This window comes from Bidens hawaiensis, unplaced genomic scaffold (assembly GCF_021521415.1).
Source record: "Bidens hawaiensis isolate Kalapana, Puna unplaced genomic scaffold, B.hawaiensis_p1.1 tig00000512_1, whole genome shotgun sequence".
Classification (NCBI taxonomy): Eukaryota; Viridiplantae; Streptophyta; class Magnoliopsida; order Asterales; family Asteraceae; genus Bidens; species Bidens hawaiensis.
The window spans coordinates 4,886,096-4,910,586 of NW_027491033.1; the positions used below are offsets into that span (position 1 = coordinate 4,886,096).

Genomic DNA, 24,491 nt, shown 5'->3' on the forward strand with positions numbered 1-24,491 from the left:
GAGATTTGATTCTTGGAGAAGATTTAAGACGCAGAAGTTCAGGTGAATCAGTAGGTAATATACTAGTCACAGAAGGCAGAGGTAGGGGAAAACAACGAGGCAGTGGGAGCAGGAAGAGGAGTCAGTCTAAGACTCGTAAAGATATTGAATGCTGGGGTTGTAAAGAGAAGGGACACTTCAGGAATCAGTGTCCAAATGATAAGAATGAAAAAAAAGAAGTCTACGCTGCAGAAGAATGCTCAGAGGATGAGTTTTTAGTTCTTAGTGTTGAGGATAATGTTGATTCCTGGGTCATGGATTCTTGTGCTTCATTTCATGCTACCCACAACAGTGAAGCATTGCAGAATCTGAAGGAATGTGATTTTGGGAAGGTTAAACTAGCGAACAATGATGTTCTTAATGATACGGGCATGGGTGACATGAATTTAGTTACTTTAGCCGGTTCATGGACCTTGAAGGATGTTAGACTGATTCCAAGCTTAAAGAAAAAGTTGATTTTTGTCGGGTAGTTGGATGAACAAGGACATAAGGTTAAATTTGGGAACGAGCAGTGAAAAGTTGTAAAGGGAAATCTTGTCATAGCTCAAGGAAGAAAGAGGGGTTCATTGTATATGGTCAGTTTATCGTCTGAGGGAGTGACCAACCTAGTTCAGAAGAAGACCAAAGTCTGGTTCACAGAGTCTAGTAGGCAGAAGAATGCTTGTTTTGCAGGAGATAAATCCAGAGCCACGGGTCAGATTTAGGTTGAACGTGTTAGAAGAGGTTCTAGAAAACCAGTCAGAGGTTTTCATGGCAGTGGGAGCACTGGCAGTCAGTCAGTCAGTGCTATAGCCAGAGTTACCAGACAGTGGGTTAAGAGAACCGGTATTTCAGCGGTTAAAGTCTCTCCAGAAGATTACCTGCTTAATATGGAGAGTGTTGTTTGTTCTCAAGGTATTCCAGGATTCAGCAGTTCGTGTAAGTGGGAGCCGGTAGGGACAGAGAACGAATCGGTGGCAGTTGTAGCCATGACTGATGTGTTGGAGCTCGGGGGAGCTTCAACTGGCGTTCAGGTTAACTGATGAGAATGCAGATGCAACCATGAAGACGAGGAAAATTACAAGAGGTACAATCGATCATCGGTAGCCAGTTTGAAGATTATCAAGCCTCCAAGTGGGAGATTGTTGGGTTTGTGGAGGTGATGTGTGAAAAACGTATATAATATTAAAAACCAAGTTTTACCGAATTCACCTAAAAAAACACACAATCGGCAAGTGTACCGGTCGCAATGTAGTTAGCAAGTAAGAACGGATATCGAACCTAGGACACTATGGGTAAACTCTAATTATTAAACCTAAACGAATAAGTAACGCAGAGCCCCATGATCAGAGAAAATGATAGTCTTAGAAAGCACGAGATATGAACGGAATTTATCGCACGCGAAAACAACCGCAAGAAGCTCCTTCTCTGTTGTGGTGTAATTTTCCTGAGCATCGTTAAGGGTCTTGCTAGCATAATAGATGGGATGAAAATGTTTCTCTCGACGCTGCCCTAACACGGCTCCAAAGCAAAATCGCTCGCATCACACATGATCTCAAATGGAAGAGTCCAATCGGGAGCAACAAGAATAGGAGCACTCACTAACCTCTCCTTAATCAACTCAAAGGCCCTCAAACATTCCTCACTAAAATAGCACGGCCTATCTTTCTCTAGAAGCTGGGTCATCGGACGGGAGATTTTTGAGAAATCTTTAATAAATCGGCGGTAGAATCCCGCATGACCTAAGAAACTACGGATAGACTTCACAGAAGTGGACGGTGGAAGTTTGGAAATGGTGTCTACCTTAGCTCTATCTACCTCAATCCCCGCACTAGAAATCTTATGATCTAAAACAATACCCTCACGAACCATAAAATGACATTTCTCCCAATTAAGCATAAGGTTCGTCTCTTCACATCTAGCGAGCACTCGATCTAAGTTACGCAAACAGTCATCGAAGGAATTCCCAAAGACAGAAAAATCATCCATAAAGACTTCCATGGAATCTTCGATTAACTCATGAAAAATGGCCACCATGCACCGCTGAAATGTAGCTGGAGCGTTACATAATCCGAATGGCATGCGTCGGTACGCGAATGTACCAAAAGGACATGTAAATGTGGTCTTTTCCTGATCACCCGGGGCGATGGGGATCTGGAAATAACCAGAAAATCCATTAAGAAAACTGTAGAACTGTTGTCCTGACAAACGCTCAAGCATCTGATCGATGAATGGAAGCGGGAAGTGGTCCTTTCGTGTGGCCTCGTTAAGTCTGCGGTAGTCGATGCAAACTCGCCACCCTGTTACAGTCCGTGTCGGTATGAGCTCATTCTTTTCATTCGTTATAACTGTCATACCGCCCTTTTTAGGGACCACCTGAACTGGGCTAACCCACGCGGAGTCGGAGATCGGAAAAATCAAACCAGCATCGAGCAACTTAATAACCTCCTTCTTGACAACCTCCTGCATTTTCGGGTTAAGCCTCCTCTGCGGCTGAACCACAGGTTTAAACTCGTCTTCCATAAAGATTTTATGTGTGCAAAATGACGGGTTTATACCCTTGATATCCATAAGCTTCCAGGCGATGGCATGCTTATGAGATTTCTGAACAACCATCAACTTCTCCTTCTCCTCCGTCTCCAAGCTCGAAGAGATGATGACGGGAAGTTGAGACCCCTCCCCTCCCGGCCTCTTCGGATACAATATATATTAATATAAAGGGGGCATTTTTAATTAACTTGAACAAAACTTGTATCACAATAATCTTAGGGACCTAGGATAACTCACTCCCGTGCAATTATTACCCAAACCCGCAAAAGACAAAGATGACACAACACTAAATTGCCTCCCGGCCTCTCAAGTGAAAGAATAATAAAAATCTAGTAAACTTTTATAAATAATTCCTACGGTTATTTCGACCATAAACCGCAAACAAGTTGAAAACACAAAGTAGACAGCCTAATCATGCGCCTAACAATCTAAAAAAAAAGTATTAAACACAAGTGGAATAAATATTAAAGTAATGAACTAGATTTAATTACTCAACAATATCGTGAACAAACCAATTAAAAACTTTTACCAAAATATTAAATCAACCAATATCAAATAAATAGTGCGTCAAACCATTAAACTAACATAGTACTCAATCAAAACCTAGGTAGTGCAAAGTATTTAGTCACTCATAATAAAGTTTGAAACTAAAACAAATATAAGATCATAAAAATAATTCATATTAAAAATTTAATAAAACAAACCAATGGTTCGGCTGACTTTCTTCAAATTGTCCAGAGCCACACACCAATAATAATAATAATAATAATAATATTCTTAAGACTCCTTCTGACTTTGTGGTGGTGCTTAAGGAAGGAGGTGCAACGTCAGCCACAAACAAATTACTTTGATTGATGCCCACTCTTCTGTCTATTTTCTGACTTCACGTGACCACGCAACAAATTCACACAAAACCCCTAAACCAATAATTGTTGTCGTCAACTCTCACAAGACCAAAGCCTATAAATTGCTTGCTTCGTCAAAGCCGCACCAAGATGAAAAAATATATATCTTCTCTCTTCTGTCTCGTCTCTTTTTATATTATAGTAGTAGGGTTTTTATTTTAGCTTTAACAAATAATAAAGCCCACATGAGTTTATTATTTTTTTAGTCATGGTTCTTTTATTCCTTTTGATCTTCTTGTGGGCCCAGTCCATATGTCTTGTAAAATTTGAAATCTAAGACTTCAACACCTACAATGAATTCACATAATCATTTATTTAGTTTTAAACTCGTTGTCTCATAAAACCTTTAAACTTTAAATATGTGTCAGTTGAGAGTAATATTAAATAAAAACAACGTCAAAAGCTATTTAAAAATGTAGGAAATATCTATAATATTTATATACTATTTAGCCCATATCAAATATCCCACACTTAAACTTTTTTTGTCCCCGAAAAATATATATATTGCAATGAAATCAGAATTCAAGACTAGTTTTCAAAACATATAGGTTATCTTTTAAGCACAGATAAATGCAAAAACCGCGATTGCCGATATTGTTGTCCACTTAAACCCAACCACCAACCTATCAAGTCCCCCCTTTGCATTAAGTGTTTTAAGTTCAAAAACCACAGCTACAACTACCCCATCTCAGACAAAGAGAGCTAGAAAAAACTAGAGTCAAAGCAGAATGGTTTGACAAATCACCATAAGCCAAGGACTCGTTGATGGTACTAATTAGATGCACTCGGTGAAATTTTGATGGATGAATGGTCATGTGGAGGCCGTACGAGCTATTCCTAAATATTATTGGACTTTGTCCTATAAATTCCTAATTTGATATTTATTGACTAAGAACCTTCAAGCCCCAATAGTGTATCCTCAGAGTCACTATCCCCAAGGTAACACGTAAACTCTAAGTCCCGTCTAGTATGTGCATCTTTGGCCTCTTTTTCTAACTTTAAACAATGCTTCTTTGGCATTTTTCATTACATAACTTTCTTCACAAGCATTTGCTTTTCTTGAACAACTTTTGATAATACAATACATAACTTTCATAACAAACTTTCAAAGCATACTTTTTTTTTTTCTCTTTTTTTTTTATTTTTTTTTCATCTTTTTTTTATATCACCCTAAATTATATAACTATTTCTAAGCTCGTAAAAAGATGGATATGTGGTGTGTGCTGGTTTGAGTGTATTTAATTCTTACCATCTCAAAGTTTTTAAATTATGGTAATCCTCCCTAAGCATCGAAATTCGGTTTCACCGTTTTTCAAATTATTATATAAATAAAAACTTGCTAAAGAGGACTATCAAAGCTAGTTGGGCCTACCGACACATCCCAAGTTTAGTGCGTTATCTTTTATTTAATCTCATATATAATAGTAGTTTTAAAAACCAATCTCAAATTTTTCTATCATTTTTCATTATTTGCAAAAAATTTCGTTAAAATTTCGGGACATTTTTTTTAACTCTTTTTTTTTATATATTTTATATTTTTTTTTCTTTTTTTCTTTTTTTTTAATAAAATTTGAAACTGTTTTTATTTATTATTTTTTTAAACTTTTTTTTAACCAAAAGAAAACGTAAAGAAAACGTCAGTTCTCATCCCCACACTTAAAATCTACATTGTCCCCAATGTAGGAATAGAAAAGGACAGAAAATAAAGCAGAATAAAAAATTTAAGCAAATAAAATAATAAATTGGAACAGACTCCCCTGGTAATAATGCAGTTATCTTCACAAGTCTCGTTCCAAGGCGACCGTATAGCATTTCATTTGCGGTCGCAGCTTCTGGGTGTCCTCTACAATATAATAGGCTCAGAAAAATTCCTCGTCCGAATGGAGATTGAGTACGAACGAGAAAATCCAATCCTGCAAAATAAAACTCAAAACAACCCAAAGCAGACATCAAACAGACTCTAAGGACTAAAAAGACTCAAAGAAAAATAAAATAAAGCAGAATAAAAATAAAAATAAAAGAAAATAATGCAACTAAGTTTTATACAAACTATACAACTCGGGCAAAGTCCCTAGTGTTCTCTCCTCCTCTACTCTCCAAGAGGATCAAGGTAGATCGCCTCCTCATCGCGATCACCAAGCGGACCTCCAACATAATGCTTCGGTCTATGCCCATTCACTTTCCAAGAATGTCCATCATCGGCCTCAATCTCAACCGTTCCATATGGGAATGCCTCCTTCACAACGAACGGACCAACCCATCGGGATTTCAATTTACCCGGAAACAACTTCAACCGGGAATTATATAGAAACACCTTATCCCCACACTTAAACTCTTTGGGACCCTTAATATGTTTATTATGACGTTCCTTTGTCCGCTCCTTATACCCCCAACTTCTTTCATACGCCTCGTTCCGCAGCTCCTCAACCTCATGAATTTGAAGAAAACGACTCTTTCCCGCCGCAGATAAATCAAGATTTAGAGCTCTTAACGCCCAATACGCACGATGTTCTAACTCAAAGGGAAGATGACACGCCTTTCCATAAACTAACCGAAAGGGAGTGGTCCCGATAAGCGTTTTGAATGCAGTACGAAATGCCCAGAGTGCATCATCTAGCTTTTCAGCCCAGTCTCCGCGACTGTTCCCAACTGTTTTCTCTAATATCCTCTTAATGCCACGATTGGTGTTTTCCGCTTGACCGCTAGTCTGAGGATGGTAGGCCGTTGAAAGTCGGTGGGTGATCCCATAACGTTTCAAAACCTTATCCATCTGAGCATTACAAAAGTGGGTACCTCGATCACTGATCAGGGCCTTAGGAGTACCAAATCGAGCAAAGAGTTTTCGAAGGAATCCCACTACAACCCGTGCGTCATTTCTAGGTAAGGCTTAGGCCTCCCCCCATTTGGACACGTAGTCGACAGCAACGAGGATGTATCTGTTCCCTCTAGACATAGGAAACGAACCCATAAAATCGATGCCCCATATATCGAAGATCTCAACCACCTGAATGGGGTTTTGGGCCATCTCATTTCGGGATGAGATGTTACCAGCTCTCTGACACACGTCACACAAACGAACAAACTCATGCGCATCACGAAAAATAGTCGGCCAGTAGAATCCCGCATCAAACACGCGTTTAGCGGTATAAGTCGCACCAAAATGGCCACTGGTCGGCCCCTCATGACAATGTCGAAGAATACTACGAGCTTCATCACCAAAAACGCATCGTCGAATCACCTGATCCGAGCCAATACGGAATAAGTACGGATCCTCCCAAATGTAGAGCTTAATATCTGCAAAGAACTTCTTCTTTTGCTGATATGTCAGTCCGGGCACTAACTCACAAGAGGATAGATAATTCGCAAGATCAGCAAACCATGGAAGTCCTTCATCACTCGCCTTTACATACAATAGAGTCTCACCCGGGAAATCATCACCAATCCCCTGTTCCCGGGTCTTGTCTAAGTCGGAATTTTCTAGTCGTGACAAGTGGTCGGCGGCGACATTTTCAGCTCCTCTCTTATATTTAATTTTTAAATCGAACTCCTGAAGCAAAAGGATCCAACGAAGGAGTCGAGGCTTCGCATCTTTCTTAGCGAATAAGTAACGCAGAGCCCCATGATCAGAGAAAATGATAGTCTTAGAAAGCACGAGATATGAACGGAATTTATCGCACGCGAAAACAACCGCAAGAAGCTCCTTCTCTGTTGTGGTGTAATTTTCCTGAGCATCGTTAAGGGTCTTGCTAGCATAATAGATGGGATGAAAATGTTTCTCTCGACGCTGCCCTAACACGGCTCCAAAGCAAAATCGCTCGCATCACACATGATCTCAAATGGAAGAGTCCAATCGGGAGCAACAAGAATAGGAGCACTCACTAACCTCTCCTTAATCAACTCAAAGGCCCTCAAACATTCCTCACTAAAATCGCACGGCCTATCTTTCTCTAGAAGCTGGGTCATCGGACGGGAGATTTTTGAGAAATCTTTAATAAATCGGCGGTAGAATCCCGCATGACCTAAGAAACTACGGATAGACTTCACAGAAGTGGACGGTGGAAGTTTGGAAATGGTGTCTACCTTAGCTCTATCTACCTCAATCCCCGCACTAGAAATCTTATGACCTAAAACAATACCCTCACGAACCATAAAATGACATTTCTCCCAATTAAGCATAAGGTTCGTCTCTTCACATCTAGCGAGCACTCGATCTAAGTTACGCAAACAGTCATCGAAGGAATTCCCAAAGACAGAAAAATCATCCATAAAGACTTCCATGGAATCTTCGATTAACTCATGAAAAATGGCCACCATGCACCGCTGAAATGTAGCTGGAGCGTTACATAATCCGAATGGCATGCGTCGGTACGCGAATGTACCAAAAGGACATGTAAATGTGGTCTTTTCCTGATCACCCAGGGCGATGGGGATCTGGAAATAACCAGAAAATCCATCAAGAAAACAGTAGAACTGTTGTCCTGACAAACGCTCAAGCATCTGATCGATGAATGGAAGCGGGAAGTGGTCCTTTCGTGTGGCCTCGTTAAGTCTGCGGTAGTCGATGCAAACTCGCCACCCTGTTACAGTCCGTGTCGGTATGAGCTCATTCTTTTCATTCGTTATAACTGTCATACCGCCCTTTTTAGGGACCACCTGAACTGGGTTAACCCACGCGGAGTCGGAGATCGGAAAAATCAAACCAGCATCGAGCAACTTAATAACCTCCTTCTTGACAACCTCCTGCATTTTCGGGTTAAGCCTCCTCTGCGGCTGAACCACAGGTTTAAACTCGTCTTCCATAAAGATTTTATGTGTGCAAAATGACGGGTTTATACCCTTGATATCCATAAGCTTCCAGGCGATGGCATGCTTATGAGATTTCTGAACAACCATCAACTTCTCCTTCTCCTCCGTCTCCAAGCTCGAAGAGATGATGACGGGAAGTTGAGACCCCTCCCCTCCCGGCCTTTTCGGATACAATATATATTAATATAAAGGGGGTATTTTTAATTAACTTGAACAAAACTTGTATCACAATAATCTTAGGGACCTAGGATAACTCACTCCCGTGCAATTATTACCCAAACCCGCAAAAGACAAAGATGACACAACACTAAATTGCCTCCCGGCCTCTCAAGTGAAAGAATAATAAAAATCTAGTAAACTTTTATAAATAATTCCTACGGTTATTTCGACCATAAACCGCAAACAAGTTGAAAACACATAGTAGACAGCCTAATCATGCGCCTAACAATCTAAAAAAAAAGTATTAAACACAAGTGGAATAAATATTAAAGTAATGAACTAGATTTAATTACTCAACAATATCGTGAACAAACCAATTAAAAACTTTTACCAAAATATTAAATCAACCAATATCAAATAAATAGTGCGTCAAACCATTAAACTAACATAGTACTCAATCAAAACCTAGGTAGTGCAAAGTATTTAGTCACTCATAATAAAGTTTGAAACTAAAACAAATATAAGATCATAAAAATAATTCATATTAAAAATTTAATAAAACAAACCAATGGTTCGGCTGACTTTCTTCAAATTGTCCAGAGCCACACACCAATAATAATAATAATAATAATAATAATAATAATAATATTCTTAAGACTCCTTCTGACTTTGTGGTGGTGCTTAAGGAAGGAGGTGCAACGTCAGCCACAAACAAATTACTTTGATTGATGCCCACTCTTCTGTCTATTTTCTGACTTCACGTGACCACGCAACAAATTCACACAAAACCCCTAAACCAATAATTGTTGTCGTCAACTCTCACAAGACCAAAGCCTATAAATTGCTTGCTTCGTCAAAGCCGCACAAGACGAAAAAATATATATGTTCTCTCTTCTGTCTCGTCTCTTTTTATATTATAGTAGTAGGGTTTTTATTTTAGCTTTAACAAATAATAAAGCCCACATGAGTTTATTAATTTTTTAGTCATGGTTCTTTTATTCCTTTTGATCTTCTTGTGGGCCCAGACCATATGTCTTGTAAAATTTGAAATCTAAGACTTCAACACCTACAATGCATTCACACAATCATTTATTTAGTTTTAAACTCGTTGTCTCATAAACCCTTTAAACTTTAAATATGTGTCAGTTGAGAGTAATATTAAATAAAAACAACGTCAAAAGCTATTTAAAAATGTAGGAAATATCTATAATATTTATATACTATTTAGCCCATATCAGGAGGCTTGGGCTTGGTTTGGGTCCGGTTCATTTAAAGATGGATTAAATGGGTTTATAAAGATGGAAGACATGGGAGGTTTTGGGTTGGCCCTATATCTCTTTAATAGGGCCCGTTTATGTTATTTTGTTCCCTAAGCTAGAAACCCTAACTAGTCTCTATATAATGTAATCGTTGTACTTGTAATTCCTCACGAGTGAGGCTAGTAGCAATAATAAAATACCCTGGTTGCAGCCCGTGGATGTAGGTGAGCCGACCGAACCACGTAAATCTCGCGTGTTCATCTTCGTTTATTATTTCTCTTGCAGATTATATTGTGTTTGTGTGTGTGTTGAAATACCCGAATTCCTAACATCATCCCCTGCATTGGTTTTCATTGATTGCTTGCCAAAATTATCGACGAAAGAAGTGTTTGAGGGGGGGGGGGGGGTCTCTTGAAGGAAATGTATCATCGAGCAAAATAAGACACACTAAAATTAAAACAAAAACTAGCACTTTAGGCACGTATACTCTGACAAAAACGACATTTTGATCGAGGTGTCGAAGGTCAATCAGAAATGATATTTTTAGATACCTTAGACTGTAGTATAGAAAATAGGGTTGCCATATCCACATAGGAAATTCGTGGATAATGCTAGTGTTTAAATAATTATTTAAAATTAAAGAAATGTTTATAAGGCAACAAACTTTGATTGGTTTTAAACAAAACTATTATAAGAAAGTGCAATGGATGCCCTTAAGAATTGCAAGAAGTGTTCTCTCTCAAGGAATGGACAAAGGAATTTTTAAGAAGTAACCATTAAGGAGAAACTGAAGAGGTTTCCTTTTTGGGAATTAATATGTTTTGAACGTATTGCAAAGCTGTATATTTGCTAAAGGTTGTAATGGGACGGAATGATCATTCAGTGCTAAGTGTAATGATAGTAAGTGCAATGTTTCTATTTAAAGGACAAAAAAGAAGAGTATGCTTGTGGAAGCGATATGCACTTGCAAAGTCTGGATAAGGAAGCGTATCACCAAGGACTTCATGGACAAGCTACCTAGAAAGCTAAAATTAATTAACATCACTCGTTGGTTGTAAGACAAAGAATAAACCGGTAAGTTAGGAAGCTAAGCCGGTTCAAGAAAGAATGTGAATACAGGAAGTATTCCTTTTACAAGGACTAAGCAGGTTTCGAGGACAAAACCTCTTATAATGAGGGTAGACTTGTAACATCCCGAAATTTCTAAGAATAAATAATTAATATATTATTTATTTAAGATGAAAAGGTTTACTTGAGTTAATAGAAAAATAGTAAAATGATAAAGATGGAAGGATAAGTATGCTAATTAGATGTAATTAATTATGGACCAAAAAGGAAAGATGGGCCTAAGGTCCATGGGCTTAAGGGAGTATAAATACCCCTTAAAACCCTAATCCTTTCCATTTTCATACATCTCTACACCATAGCCTACACCATCAAAACACACACTTAACCCAATTCCCGTTTTTGAGAAAACCACCCACAAAGACACAAAGATTCCCGGAGATCTAGCCGTCAAATCGGTCTCAAATTTTAACTGAGTGTTCAAGGTATATAAATGAAGATTCTCATCGATTAGATCTTAGATCATAGGTCGAGAAGTATGGTTTTTATCAGCAAAGACATAGCAGCTCAAAATGAAGATTTCCGGCCACTGTTCCACTATTCCGGCGACTGTAGCGGCCATTTCCAGCGAAGGTGAGCTGATGGGTTTGTAGATCGGGACAATACGGTTCCGTGGCCGCTTGAATCACTCAAATCGGAGTTCGTTTGATATGGTTTTGAGCCTCTCGAGTGATTTCAAACAAAAACCGCAAAGGTACGTTTTTGCTAAAAAGGCTTACTTTTCATGAACGGATTTACATGAAAATTGGTAGGATGATAGATCGGGTCATGATTATTTATAAATTAATGAACTTGATAATAAACGGGTTAGTTGGTTCGTTTCGGGTAAAACGAGTAGTGTTCGGTTTGTGAAAAGAATGAGTAAACGAAGTCGGTTTTGCATGAAACTTTGTAGGATAGTAAATCGGACCTTATTATGTGATAAAGTTGCAAAATTGATGATTAAAAAATGAACGTAACGAACCTGCGGTTATGAACGGCTCGATAAAGAAAGCCCTAAATATAGTTTTGAACGTTTTAGCTTAAAGGTCAACTTTATGCTTATCCGGGCCGAGTCTTACGGAAAATGACCTTGGGAATGATCGCGGGTTTGGTTAATATCATATACAAGAATTTCACGATGAAACGGAGATGATTTTGGGGGTTAAGATCGAACAGTGGCAGCTGCCGGGCAACTTCGCCAAGTTAAGTTCGCCCGTAGATACCTTAACTACATGCAAGTTCGCCTGTGGTTAACTTCGCTGTACAAGTTCGCTGCTAAGTTCGCTCTTTGGTAAGTTCGCTTACATAGCTAAGTTCGCAGCACGCTAAGTTCGCCAATTGTGAACTTCGCTATATCTAAGTTCGCCTAGTCTTTAAGTTCGCTAAAATGTATAAGTTCGCCTTATAACCAAGTTCGCTTATATTGTTACCCAGGTACATGGCAACCTGTATATGCATACCTATATGTGCATACGCGTGGATGTATGTAATGTAAGAACCTATGAGATAACACGCTAGAATGTTAAAATAAAGGAAAACCGTAAAAGTGCTAAGTAAAAGTGAGCTAATGCTAGGCCACTATACTAGATCAAACGAGTATTGATACTTGTAACTCTTATACAGTCAGCAGAGCATAGTTAAAGAAAGGAATTACAATTTACGGTGAACGCAACAGGATACAGGTGAGTTTCTAGCCGCACTTCCTTGTTATGTTTTCGGGGCTGTGTGATAGTTAATACACTTACCTTAAGTGGTAAGTGTATGCCCTGTGTGAATTATGTATGATGATTGCTTGACGGTGCATGAACAATCCTCGGATATTGCATGGGCCGTCAGGTGGTAGTTAATGATATGATTGATGTATATGATGTATGAATGTTGTATGTATGAATATATATGATGTATATATGATGTATGAATGATTAAGTATGATATGTGCTGGTACGTGAACGCTCTTCGGAGATTGCACGTATTGTCAAGGAAAGTATGTAAAGGACATGTATGTTATAGTAGTACGAAACAAAGGGACCAGACCCTAATAATATCTATGATGGTAGGGACCAGACCCTTTATAATATCTGTGATGTTGGGGACCAGACCCTTTATAATATCTGTGATGCTGGGGACCAGACCCTTTATAATATATGTGATGTTAGGGACCAGACCCTTATAATATCTGTGAGGTTATAGGGCGGAAGGCTCTTTAAATAGGTGGATATCTATATATGAAGAGTAAGTAAGTAAGTATATATATATATATATATATATATATATATATATATATATATATATATATAAACGAAAGCATGAAAGTATGGGGTATGTATGAAAGATAAGTATGAATAAAGTACACCCCTTCGGGCATGTGTGCAAGTATGTGAACCGATTATATGTTGTATGATTTATAGAACTCACTCAGCGTAGCTGACTTTTAGTATGTACGCAGGTGAGTAGAATGAGGCAACTCGCTTGAGGGGAAGCACATGGCATGGACTTGACGAAACTGGCATCTCAAGAAATGTTATGTTATGTTATCTTAAAAGACGATGTCTTATGTTTAAATGATTTGAATGCTCGTTCAGACAAGAATTGATGGTATGTAATATATTGGTTTGAAGTTTTTAATATTCCGCGAACGTTTTTATTAACTCTGATATTTAGAACTGTGTTTATGAGTAAATCCAACGTTAAAGTGAGGCACCGGTAACGGAGCCTTACACGTCGTGAGCACCATCTTCTTCCCTTACGAGTTGTTCAGAGGTCAGTTGATCATCATCATCGTACTCAGTATATCCCACCAATAGCAAAGCTATGGTAGGGTCTGAGGAGGGTAAATGTAGACAGCTTTACCTATACCCTTTAGAAACAGAAAGGTTGCTTCCGGTGAGATCCCGACTCGATAGTAGTTTTGCATCAAGCCTTGGACATAAGGCACATAACACTCAACCATCGGGACACCGCCGATTGGTGCATGTACCCTTGTCTTTCGGCTATTGCCACCATATGATGCTTGATTAACCTTCCGCCACTTTTAACGTTATTTTCACGAGATTTGTAAAATAATGTCAGTTGATCAAACTGACCAATTGAAATTTATATTGAAATTCTTGAACCTAATTAATCAAGTAACCTTGAAATTGATCCAATTAATCATCAATTTGAAGCTTCAATCGATCAATTTTGAGTTGTGAGTGATGAGTTTAAACCTTAAATGTATCTGGATTTAAGCCTGAACCTAAACGTGTAAATTTTTTTTCTGAACGTTTAAGTTTTTTGCCTGAACGTTTAAAGATTTAACATTGAACGTATTTCGCGTACGTAATGTACGTTAAGCGATTATTGCATGTTAACTCACCCCTATATATATATATGCGTGTGTGTGTAGATAAAAGATAGAATACACTAATATTTATCGTACAAAAACGTATGCGACAACCCACACATTTGATTTCAAAAAGCACGCCATAGCAATTCATTCAACTTTGTTTTCGTCTTAATTAACGATTTGTGCGAAACAGTTCTATTTAGAACCTATCATAAAAGACATTGACATTTGACAATTGAGTACCAAATAACCTGAATCGCGATTGGATACGTGATTTTGTTGGTTTGGTGTGATAATAATTTATATGTGCTGATTGTGATAGATTGGATTTAAGGAAGATAATAGGAACAAAGTAGACCAAACTATTGTATTACAAAAATGTAAAGGAAATGTTACAATGATAATCCAGGGCTATGCCCTCTCTTCATATAAAGGAGCCCTTACAACAAATAAACTAAATCCTACCCACTAACGCGTCTTATTCCTATTACTTATACTACCTCTATATTACACTTTAGTCACTTCTATTAATTTTCCATTGACCCCCTTAATAATACCTAAATATCACTTTCCCTCATAGCTCATTTCCATCATTACTCTCCCCTTCAAAACAGTAATGTCCTCAAGATTGGAATTGACGGCGTCGTCTAGTGGCTGACCCTGTCCATGCAACACCCAAAAATGATAGGATACAACAGTGACAAACGTGTCAAAAGACAGAATGCGGCCGACATGAGTGGTCCAAAACTAAGAATTTCGCTTGATAAAGAACTAGTCAAAATAGCTATTGGAATCTTCTTGTTGACCTGAAAGGATGAACATCATATATGGCTATAGATGGATTGTGAAGAGTGAAATTTGGACAAAATAGTAAAGGTACCGTACCTCCTTTCCAACAAAGGTGCTTATCCCCAATCCGAAACGCAAGTACAACGTCAACAAAGGCGTTTATCCCCAATCAATAGTTTTTACTCCCCAAATTCACTTTTTATATTCTATATTATATATAAATAGTTATATATTACTAAATTTAAAATTATACATTCTTGTGCATCCATTTACATGATGAACGAAGTAAATCAAATAATTACATATCTATTGGTGTAAAGAATAGAGATGTTGCATGATTATCCACACTTGAGAAATAAGTATTCTCATCATGATCATGTTGATAAACAACTTGAGATGCTCTTGACATGTTGAGGGCAACTGTAATTATTGAAAGGGGAAATATGTTTGGTGCGACTAGTGCCTCGTTCAGATCTTTCCATGATGTTTTGATAAACTGCACAATTTGTTTCCTCCCATCTTCCTCATTCCTTATATTCTTCTCCCTCATCAACAGTTGTACACTTGATGCAATATCACCTCTTTCTTGTTCCTCCTACACATATAATGGTCACGTGATTAAAACATATGATGTTTTACGCAAACCAGGTGAATAATCACAATCTATAGTTATATAACATTGACAAACAATAATTGTATTAATAAGTACACACCTTTGAAGTCCCCAAATCATCCCAAAGGCGAAGAATTTTTCCCGCATCAGAGAAGAAACGAGGGTATGAATGAAGAAGATAACTCGTATTTTCTGGTGTAACTCCTTCACCGATGAGAAAGAATGCATGCACCAATGCCATATGTGTTCCTGCTGTTGTAATCCCATTCTCTAAATAGTCTTTAAGATTGGGTTCTTTCCCACTTCTTACCCATTCTGCTTCCACCATATATGCTTGAATTGTGTCAATCCACTTCAAATTTACACAAATAGCTAATTAGTGGTGGAGAATTATTATTTTTTTAAATTAACACTTCTAGTTAAATGCAGAAAGTTTACTGTTTTTCGTAGGTAGGGAAGAACACTCAATCCATGATTTTCAAGGACCACAGAACAAATTTCATTAGTAGTATTATACAATGCCATGTAACATATCTTCATATATTCCGGTAGTTGTTCTATTTCAGCCAAATCCCATCTACCATACAACGGTGTTACATTAAATTGAATCTATCATGTCAAAATTTAATTGTGGATATTAGAAAGATCGTACCTTTTAATTGCTTTTGTGAATAGTATGAGATCATCGTATGAGCCATATGTATCAAATATGTCATCGATGGCCAGCAAAATTGATAAGGTTTTAGGTAGCTCAATTCGGACCGTGGAGTATTTTGGCTCGGGTAAGAGCGCCCAACTGTCCAAAGAAAACACTCGACAGGGCGATCTCGGGCAAAAGTTAGCTTACTCACTAGACCCAAGTCTTTCCACCACCTGACATTAGAAGCTGGAATTATTTTATGCATGCATATATTATTATGAAGTTATTTAGAGGAGAACAAGTATATTATTTCACCTGCTAAGCTCAGCTAGCTCCATTCGATGGAGTGATTGGACTTGATTGTATTCCAACTTTGCAAGTTCTAGGAAAACTGGTGAGTGATCTATATCTTTTCCATATTCTTGAATATACCTTTTTGCTTCTAATCTAGCCATCCTCAAGTGCCTTGGTATCTCAAAACTGAAGAATTTGTTCACCTAGTTTTCGGGTTAATCGTGGAATTGATTTTCTAAGGTGTGTTGTCGTAAATTCCTTAGTCCGTGATAAAACATCTTCCCCGTTCACGCCTAAGTTTGAAGCTTCATACAAACTCAGCAATCCGTTTATATCTTCAACTAGTGACTCGAGGAAACCATTCGCATCCATAAATGTTCCAAAAACATCTATTTTGCAGCCATAAGATTAGTTTTAGCATATAAACAAATTAGAGGGGACCATTTCATGTTTCTTAAATGTGGATCTTAACACAAGGCTTGTGTTATTATTCCATTGAATTGATTATTACTTCCTATGTTTCTAATGCTAAATTTGACGGTATGAAATAGTCGAAAAGTGGTGCAAGAAATTGCAAAGAAGCCAAAAGATCTTTGATATATTATGTGGTATGCTAGATCTTTGAAGTAACTGAAACATTCACTAGTAAGCATAAGAATACTGTATTTTATTTATATTTTTTTGTCAACTCTGATATACCCCGGGGCAGGCAGATGATATTTTTTACTCGTATCACCATGTTCGGGTATAGACGGTTTGAATTTACCGGTGTCTAGTATGGTTAAAATCATATAGACGGTTTGAATATTCGCTTTAGATCTAGAAATCCACACAAGTCTGAATCCAACTTAGGGTAAAAATCCATGACACTTATACTTCTTTATGTGTGGGTAAAGATAATTATAACTAAAGTTTCCTGCTTTACAACACTTTTTATCTGTCATTAAAGTGGTTTCGATTTTTTCTTTTAATTATACAACAAGTTGGTACTGGATTTTTTAAAGTTGAATAGTAATATTCCATAATGGGTTATGCTGTAGGCCTGTAGCTACACCATCCCAATCTAATTTCAAACTATAAAAAGACACTCACAAAATACTTACAAGATCGTTTTGTTTTGACCAAAAAGGTCAATTTTGAAAATTATTGGTCTAAGTGGCTATCCGAGTAATATCCAGGTCACTGAATAGCAAACGGGTCATATTATTGATTGAGTCTTGTGTTAGACCGATTTATGTGTTGCTGACCGAGTTTGAAGGAGTAGTGAACGTTGGACGTGGGTGTTCTAACTTGTATTTTAGTTCCTGTTTTCATGCAAGTAGTTGATAAAGTTTAGTATTTTATTGTTTTTTTTATGTTTCCCACGTTAGTTATTGTAAGACTATATATAGCCTATTTGTTTAATGAATGAAGTAACCTTTTTAATAATACACAACAAACTTTCACCCATCTTTTGTTTCTGCATATTATCTTCTATCTCGGCCTGAACCAACAGTGGGATTAGATTACAAATTGTGTACACGTGTATATAGGTTGCCCCTTCTATAATATCAATATGTTTCATTTAAAAACTTTGACTTGTCTAGCATTTTATCTTGATTCGTTAACCATGTTTCTCCACACTAATTTCATTCTATCAATCATCTTATATAAAACTGAAAAATCCAAACAAGAAATATGTAAATTTTGGATTAATACCAGGATTAGGATGAGTTTCTAATATTATTTTGATCTCTTCTTCAAAGCTATACCCTAATCCCAGTCTCTGAATCATGTTGAAGCTAGTAGCGGTCGGGTTTGAAGCTGACCTCAAAGCTCTCATTGTATTTTCCTTTAGTTTATCGATTCAATTCGTAACATCTCCTTCCAAAGAAATTACCTAATTAATAGTTATCCCAGAAACGTTCACACTCAACTCATTTAAGATGATTGTAACAAAACATGTAAAATAAATATATAAAAGAGCAAAACTTTTACCAGGGGTTGGCGACAATTGACATCTTTGCCTTGTGTTGTTGATATTGCATTAATGGTGGCACGAGGTAAAACAGGCAAAGACTTGAACCTACACACCCTAGAGGTTTTGCATGGTGCATAACTTACCATCCGCCATGGATGTTGAGCATCGCTCAAAGAAACTACAATATTGGATGCAGACGATAAATTAAGCGAAAATTGTGACGGCATTTCTTGTTTCGATTTCTATATTTAGAAAGAAGAGATTGTTTTGGTTATTATTTGATGAAGCTTAGACATATATTAGATCTGTACATATAGAAAGTATATTTTCACAACTGGTCATGGTATACCAATAATAGATCAACTTGGATACATCATTAATTTTGTGTGCGAAATATGATAATAATATTTTAAGATATATGATGTTTGACCAAATTTAGTTAAGCGTAAATCCAAAAGCAACACCATAGTAGAGGTGCACAAATCGGTTTTTTTAAAAAAACCGGTTCGGTTAATAACCGGACCGGTTTTTCTTGGCCTGGAAAAAAAACCGGTTTTTAAATAACCGGACCGGTTTATTAACCGGTTTTTTTGGTGCAAAACTCGGACCGGTCTAACCGGTTAGGACCGGTTTAGAAACCGGTTAGAACCGGTTAATAACCGGTTTTTTCAATTAACCGGTTTTTTTTTTAAAATAACCAGTTAATAACCGGTTTTTTTCATAATAACCGGTTTTAAAATTAACCGGTTTTTTCCATAACCGGTTCAGTAACCGGTTTTTTCTCTAGAACTTGTAACCGATATACGAACCGGCGGTTACTAAACCGGTCAAACCGGTTTTTAAATAACCGGTTTTTGTAAAAACCAGTTTTCGGTTTAAACCGTTGAACCGGTTCACCAACCGGTTTTTTTGCCCATCTCTACACCATAGGTTTTAAAGAAGTTATTTGGCTTGCCGACTTTGAATAGCCGCTAACTAGTAATGTACTACTTTCTTAGGAATAGACATATATGTTCAAGTTCAAAGCATATATCATAATTCATATACCATTAACAGCTATCTTATTCTCATGTATAAAATACATTATGATATTTTATAATATATTCCAATAGCTTATTCACACGTATATCATTATGGATTGGGATATTGGTTTTAAATACACTCAACTTTCTCTCATTGGTAGATAAAACTCCTAACTTTTGATTTGTCACCCACCACTCTCAACTTTCACCATATTTTCCTGTACTACTCCCCGTCTAAATGAACACTAACCTCGTTAATGTTTTGGATTAAAAATGTCATTCAAATTAGTTGAGGGGGTAAAACAGAAATTTTATTTTTAACACACAACCTTCATTTCCGGCGACCTCGCTTTTCTGGCGACCACTTTTTTTTCCGGAGAATTTGAGTTTTCCGACTATCTTGTCTTTCAGAAAATGGAGATGGTTCAGAGGTGTAAAAAGGTGATGGAGATCATGAAGATTGTGCACCTGTGGAGATATGATGAAGATGGTGCTCGCCGGAAACCTTCAACTCAATTTTCCGGCACGCAGGCGATCCCGGAAGGTGGCTGGGTGAGACACTGGTGGTGGCGGGGGGCGGGGAGCAGGGGCGGTTTTGGGGCGGTGGGCGGTGAAATGATGGATATGGTGTTCGCCGGAAACCTGCAACTCGCCGGAAAACTCAAATTCATATGTGAAGCACGGTGAAATGATGGATATGGTGTTCTGAAAGACGAGATAGCCGGAAAACTCAAATTCGAGGTCGCCGGAAAAACAAGGTCACCGGAAATAGAGGTTGTGTGTTAAAAATAAAATTTCTGTTTTATCCCCTCAACTAATTTGAATGACATTTTTAGTCCAAAACATTAACGAGATTAGTGTTCATTTAGACGGGGAGTGGTACAGAAAAATAGGGTGAAAGTTGGGAGTGGTGGGTGACAAATCGAAAGTTGTGAGTGTTATCTACCAATAAGGAAAAGTTAGGAGTATTAAAAACCAATATCCCTTATGGATTCTTTATGTATTCACTCTAACATGCATCCAATTTAAAACCTCTTACTCTCAACCTATGTTTCGGACAACTTCTCCCACCAGTTTACTGTCTGTGCTTGGTGCAACACGTCAGCCCGGGAGGATCGAAAGATGCGCTTCGTGAAATCAAAGTTTGGTTTCCTTGAAGCGTGCATGAATAAGCACACTTGCTGAACAATGTATGCAATATCTAGACGGGAAAACTTTAAATACTGCAGAGCGCCAGCTAAAGTACTACATTGACGCACTCTATAGAATGTCACAAGTATATATATTTAGCCTGATATAAACATAGGCCTCGTTGATCCCAAGTAGTAGGAATGATTGTGAAGTGTCTCGAGGCCGGGCATAACAAACTCTACTGAGAGTTTTGATAATATTGTTTAAAATACGAGAATATGATGTTGTTAAGAACTTAAGATGATGTTGTCCAGTGTCCACGTATAATAACAGATATCATATGCAAGCCGGTCACAGATTTATATAAAAACTACAATATATATTTTGAAATCGTGAGCAATATGAGTACTGTCGGTATCGTACCCGCACTTTGACAAACCAAACTAGCTAGTTTTGGCCGAACAACTTCAGAGTCTGTAGTATCGGAACAGGTGTAGGTATCTGTTCGATTTTTCTCTCGACATTTTAGCAAATATTTGGTTAAAATAGTGATGTATTTAAGAATATATTTTGTATTATGAGTGCGGGTACCATACTAGTACCGTGACAAACCAAACCGATTTGGACCGAACGTCAGTACCGGTACTCGTTTTTTTGGTTTGTTGTGATGTGTATATATAAACTTTTATCTCGACGTTCCAGCATAGGTTTCGTTGAAAACTAAGTTGTGCTCAAAATAATGTTTTTGTATCGTAGGCTATACGAGTGCAGGTACCGTAACGATGCCGTTACAAACCCAACCGATTCCGACCTAAATACATCGATACCGAAGTTGGTATAATCATCAAATCTAGACCCGGTATTCGTTGTTATGGTTTTTGATCGATGTAAATGGTGTGTTAATGTTCTTTTAAGCATATCACGGCTTTAAAATCTAAGCTTTCTTTTTCAGTTTCGATTGATATAGAACGCGTGTCGATATCCTTTCTAAAAAATCCAATAAGCATATTTTTTAAATTCAATCCTAAACATGCTCTTAGTACATAATTCATAAAAAAGAAGCTATCAATTGACTATCGATGGCTAGTTGTCCAGAAGTTATTAAGCCTCTAAAAGATAAAGAACCTATAAACAAGTTGAATTCTATTTTTTCTCTTTTTCAAACAACATAAATATTGATGATGATATGTTGAACTTTTTTCATAGTATCTAATTTATAAAAATAAAAAATTAATTTTCAAATATATTTTTAACTAATAATATCCCTTCAACTGGTAATGAGGATTCAAATTCCATTATGTGTCAGGTACTGTCAGGTTGGTTGAGTGGGGAGTTTCGACTACTCGACCTAGTTTGGAAGTACTCGGAAATTAGTTGCCTAGTACTCGACCTAGACTGGGAATACTCAAGGATTAATCGTCAAGTACTCGACCGCTTATACTGATTTTTACAAAATATTGTGTAGAGTTAGGAAGATCCAATTTGAAAAACTAAGAATATCTTGTTAATTGGGTTGAACATGTGTTTTTTTATACTATTTATTGTAGGGGTGTGTAAGAAACCAAAAAACATACCTGAAACCGAAAAAACTAAAAAATCCAAACCAAAAAAACCCGAACCAAAACAAAAACCAATAGTTTGTTTTTATTTTTTTGTAAATACTGAACTAACGGTTCATTTTGGTTTTCCGTGTAATAAAAACCGAACCGAATTTCTAAATTTTGTTTTTTATATTTTATATTAAGTAATTTATAGCAATTATATAAATATGCAACTTAAATATTTTTGGTCAAATATATAATAGTCTATTATTTTAAAATTAACAAAATTACTTATACCTAAATTCATTATTTTTTGCTTACTTTTTTTTCGGTCTAAAATTTTCAAGCTCAAATGATTAAAAATGAAAAAAACCGAAACCGAACTGAAACGAATACTGAAAAACCGAAACCGAACGGCCTCAAACACCAAAGTTTTGGTTTTCAGTTTGGTTTTAACCGAAAATTGCACCGAACCATACCACGTACACCCACACTTTATTTTACACGTATAAAATAATGAGCATGAATATCATAAATTTTTCAAAACCCACTGATTAATACTTTTGTGCTCTGATATATCTACCATTTTACAACTAAAACCATCAAAAACGTATAAAATTGTAGCTCAACCGGTTAGAAAAGGAATATTTTTATTGTATTAAGTTAAATGTTTTAGGGTGTTAATTGGTAAATGTGATTTTTAACTAATGGGTTGTGTAGGTTCATTTTGGCGGATGCTGAATGAAAATTTTAATGATATGTAAATATTGTTCGGCATATATTTGTCCGCAAGAAAATGCTTTAGTTTGAACACAAGTATATTTTTAATAAAACTAATATTATAACTTAGAAAAAGGGTTTAAACATAATTATATGCTTAATTTTTTTAAACCAAATAACAGCGCAAATTAATAGAGAAAATCACAATTATAAACTAATTAATTTATCCAATTGGAAAGGTATGTAGACATTACTTTGTTCAATTACTAGGTAAATGGGTAGTTGCACAACTAAGGAATTTGTTCGAGTTACTTAATGATATGAAACAGAATACCCACCTGCAGGGCAGGCTCTAGGGTGGTGCGAGCCGGACACCCGGCCGGGGCACGGTGTTTTTGGGGGCACATCGGCACCATCGGAGAGTTGAAATCGTTATGGTAGTTTGACCTTTCAATCTATTGTTGCAAAGTAGTAGAACTAAGAGAAAAAAAAAATGAAAAAGACAATGTTCTGGTGACCGAAGAGAGGTTAACCGTGAAAAAGGAAATGTATATGGTGAAGATGAATTAATAATCGAGATGATTCTGTCACCTTTATGTGTTACAATATTTTAAAGAGACTAGAAAATTAGTTAGATTGTAATATATTTTAAACTGAAAATTCTATTTAATATTGATATTTAAAAGTATGTTTATCATTTTAACAAAATAAAAAATTAAGAAATTGTTTATACTATTCATATTCTTACGACATTTATTTCATTTTAGTATTTTACTTTAACTATTATCTATACTTCTAACGAAATATATAATTGAATTATTAGTTATCGATATTTTTCTCATCAAAAGATTTCTTAGTTTTATTAACACGCATACACATTGTTATCATTTAGATTTGAAGTTCGAGTAAAAGGGTAAACAGCATGGCCAACCCTAGGGTAGTGTGAGCCACACGTTTAGCAGAGGCCTGTAGTTTTCGAGGGCCAAATTTATTATATATATTTAAAAAAAGTTGTAAAATACATATGTATCTTAATCATTTTTAATATGTTGGGACCAATTTTTTTTTCCATAACGTTAATCGTCATTAAAAAAATTAGCTTATATATTTTGTTAGTTTTTATAGGGTCTAAGGGCCTTTTTATTTCGGCTCGGCTGAGGCATTTAAATTATCGGAGCCGGCCCTGCTCACCTGTGCTAAGATGTTTAAACAACTACCAACATACACACTATAAATTTACTTAACCGTGTGCTTGTTAATGATAAAAAGTGGCATCTTGTAAATATAATCCTAATAAGACATGTTGTTTTCCAAACCCCTACTCATCAAACACATAAAGAAAAGGTTAGGTTGAATACAAATTGCTAACATGGCCTTACACTCGGTTATGATCATAAGAAAGCTAACCGATCGTAAATCGCAAATCGTAATATAAAGAAATTAATAGATTCCGTGACTATCTAATTCTTCAGAAAATTTATCTAACTAAAACTTATACTTTGTTGAGTTTGTTCAAAAACTTAATTTAACAAAAACAGAACATGTCCTAGTTGGTGTGCTTAGAAACTCTTCTAGAATTGTCGTATGCTTCATGTCTAGATCAAAGTCAAAAGTAGAGGCTGCGCCTAGTGTGGCTAATTTAATTCAAAAGT

At 36.7% G+C, this 24,491-nt stretch overlaps 1 pseudogene across 1 annotated transcript; it reads right to left on the bottom strand.

Moving 5' to 3' along the window:
• Positions 1 to 15,216: 15,216 nt before the first annotated feature.
• Positions 15,217 to 16,858, bottom strand: LOC143630535 (putative monoterpene synthase 8; annotated as a pseudogene). Its single transcript, XR_013153189.1, has 5 exons — positions 16,487 to 16,858; positions 16,184 to 16,404; positions 15,970 to 16,108; positions 15,632 to 15,883; positions 15,217 to 15,513 (listed from the first exon to the last, which is right to left on the bottom strand). The product of XR_013153189.1 is annotated as a putative monoterpene synthase 8 (transcript).
• Between the last annotated feature and the right edge of the window lie 7,633 nt (positions 16,859 to 24,491).